Below are 3,620 nucleotides of genomic sequence, written 5' to 3' on the forward strand. Positions count from 1 at the left end.
GGATGACGCAAAGAAGATAATTTTGTCTCAATAACGGTGGTCGGTGATAGTTCTTTGTTTTTAATTATTATACATCAAGACTTTTTGGGGGCCCCCTAAAATATTCCAACAATGGGGCCTGGGGCAAAATGGTCCCGTTGCCCCCCCCTCTGAACGGCCCTGTATATACCTATATATATTATGTATTTTCAATTCAATTTCAGACGTAAAATAAAAAAAATAAAAAAACATGAATATAATAAATAACTAACAAAGTCGATGTTGTATATTATATTATTATGACAATATATTTTTAACCTAACCGAGATTTTGTTTCATTCAACATGTGAACTTTAAATAGGTAGTAAGCTACCAACCTACTTAAAAAAAAGAAATCATGTTTGTATTATGCATCTTTAATATTTATATCAACTGCTATTATAACAACTTATATTCAATTTTCAAACTGCGAATACAATTTTATTGACATATATTGAATAAAAAACTAAAAAATAAAAATCTTCAAATGTCTATAAATAACTCAAAACGGGTCAAAATATTTAGAAAATGATAAAATAAACATTTGATGAAAATTTCAAGTACCTACCTAAGAGTTTTTGATTAACAACAAAATAAAGAAAATTGTTGTATGGGCATTTGTCAATTTACGGGTGAATCCAATACTCGTATGTACCTATATATTGTTACCAGACGTAAATTAAGGAATTATTGGCGTTAATGACTAGTCAATAACGCTAATATCCATTATTTTCAGACAATGATGCATTTAGAAATATTTTCTATGTAATGATGTAAGCTCCTGGCTTTTTCAGACATAAATTATAATTGATAAAAATATTAAATCAATTCATATCAAAAAACTAAAATTTATTGTTAACTAGTTGTTAGATGAACTCTATTTTTAGGTACGTAGGTACTATAGATACTTATAATACGTTTTTAACAGTTATGTATGTAAGAGTTTAAATAATGTATTTGTACATTTTAATATAATTATAGAAACTGCTTTGCGTCAATGCGTTTTAATTTGCAAAGTCGATTTATCTATATAATCGTTACTAACAATACTTATGTTAAAATAATTAAATTATAATTTTTGTACACAGCCACACTGGCATGCCTACTAGCACGAACACAGGGGCGGCTCCAGAGCCTTGGTTAGGGGGGGGGCAAGTTATAATTTCACAAAATCTTATACTTAACAAAAAGAAAACAACAATTTTTACAACACAAATTCAAGTCGTCTATTTTTAGTCCATTTACCCAGCAGGTACATCGTATACACCGTCATACCATATGAGTCCATATGACAATATTATAATAATTTAATATGCATTTTTTGTTAACAATATACATTTTTTATAAATATGGGCTTGGGGGGCGGCCCCTGCACGTACACATCTATAGTCATCACTCATCATTAACGGTATAACACTATTAGGTACGCGGTAACATATTATATAACTTGAAACTTTTCGACGTTAGAAAAAAAAATAATTTGACTTTCCGGTAAACTGATAAATGTAGGAAAATTTAAATGAGATTTCGCATACGATTTTAAAATCTTAGATATACATAGAAACGTTTTTATCAATTTCTAACTTAAAAGAATTTTTAAATTTTCGCGATTTTGATGAATTTTCACAACATATTCACTTTAGACGCTCATAAAAAATTAATGTCGATTTACGCTAAAATTTTTATAATTTCCACTAAAATCCACTTATGAGAAACGTTGTATTAAATTTTGAATCGGCAAACAATTTTTTATTGACGATAATCTTAAAAAAAAAAAAATAATAAAACTACAAGTATTTTTATGCATATAATATAGTCGAACATCATGGCGTATAGAAACAAATTACAACATTTAGGTAAGTTTTTAAATATATTATATTATGTTATAATTGTAACCGTCGATTTGAAATGAAAATTTATATAAAAAAAAAAACAATACTATCGAGTGTCAACTATATTCTTGACACATTGAAATTTCATCAGTAATACCTATAATGCAATTACTAATTTGTTATACCTACTACTTATTATTAAACCTACATTATGTTCTGTGGGTGGATGTGGATCCGACTATCTACTATGTAAAACACGTGAAGAATCGTTCTTTAAACTTTATAAAATAATTCCTTCAGAGGTTTACTGTATTAGAAGATTAGATTATAATTAATAAAGGATATAACACTTCGAATAAAATACTATTTTTTGTATAAAAACACCCTCCAAGCCCCCCCACCCAAATTGCGCCTATGCCGAAAGTTGAGGACAGACACAAATCAAAAAATTATGATACTTACAAAAAAAAAAAAAAAACACACACATCATTGTAAAATCAATAAATTTATCGCTACGCTCAGAATCAAATATTGAGACGTTTGTTGCAAGCGTAATGAAAACAACAATAACGAGAAAGACGGAGAAAATTCTCGAATATTCTATAACACCATCGTTGTATTATATTTTATAAGGAATAATATAGCGAAAACTGAAATTACCGACTACACTGCGTCATAGGTATAATGGTAAAGTAGGGAGACGGGCAGACGGCGCGGCGGTCACAGCTGAGCTCGCCGCTCGCGAAACGTATCGAACCTTCTCGAACATCCGGTCGGATATATAAACGCTAGACGCGCGCTGCCCGGCATCAGTTTGAATTCAAAGCGGTAACATTGCGATTCATTGAACGAAATATAACTGTCATATACTGTGCTGTGCGACTCTCAGTGAAATACGCGTATTATAATAATTATTATTGATTATTTGATTCACCAGCGACTTTTTAAATTTTAACACAAAGTGATTTAAATTGTAATTGTTTTATTCTTACAATTCGTTTTCGTATTAATTGTGCGTGTGACCAGTTTACAACTTTATTGCCGAAATGGTTGGAAGAACAGCAATTGGTATCGACCTGGGCACCACCTATTCTTGTGTGGGTATCTGGCAACACGGAAAAGTGGAGGTCATCGCAAACGACCAAGGAAACAGGACCACCCCGAGTTATGTGGCGTTCACCGACACCGAACGGTTGATCGGCGACGCGGCCAAGAACCAGGTGGCAATGAACCCAGTCAATACGGTGTTCGACGCCAAACGGTTGATCGGTCGTCGATTCGACGACGACAAGACGCAAGCGGACATTAAACACTGGCCGTTCAAAGTGGTCGACGATTTCGGGAAGCCCAAGATCCAAGTGGAATTCAAGGGCGAACGGAAGGTATTCGCGCCGGAAGAAATCAGTTCAATGGTGCTGACGAAAATGAAGGAGACCGCGGAAGCGTACTTGGGCCGTGCAGTGACGGACGCCGTAATCACGGTGCCGGCGTACTTCAACGATTCGCAGAGACAAGCGACCAAGGACGCGGGCGCCATAGCTGGTCTGAACGTGATGCGAATAATCAACGAACCGACAGCTGCGGCTTTGGCGTACGGTCTGGACAAGAACCTGAAAGTGAGAGAAACGTATTGATTTTCGACCTCGTGGTGCACGTTCGATGTGTCCGTTCTGCAGATCGACGAGGGTTCGATATTCGAAGTGAAGTCGACGGCGGGTGACACGCACTTGGGCGGCGAAGACTTCGACAACCGGCTGGTGTCTCATTTGG

General features: G+C 34.8%; 1 pseudogene across 1 annotated transcript in view; it reads left to right on the forward strand.

Annotated features, from left to right (window-relative positions):
- Positions 1 to 2,649: 2,649 nt before the first annotated feature.
- LOC100163625 overlaps positions 2,650 to 3,620 on the forward strand; it is a 2,280-nt pseudogene continuing 1,309 nt past the window's right edge. The window contains exon 1 of the transcript XR_511263.3: positions 2,650 to 3,619. The product of XR_511263.3 is annotated as a major heat shock 70 kDa protein Ba-like (transcript). The remainder of the gene's footprint in view (position 3,620) is intronic.

Source organism: Acyrthosiphon pisum, chromosome A2 (assembly GCF_005508785.2).
Source record: "Acyrthosiphon pisum isolate AL4f chromosome A2, pea_aphid_22Mar2018_4r6ur, whole genome shotgun sequence".
Classification (NCBI taxonomy): Eukaryota; Metazoa; Arthropoda; class Insecta; order Hemiptera; family Aphididae; genus Acyrthosiphon; species Acyrthosiphon pisum.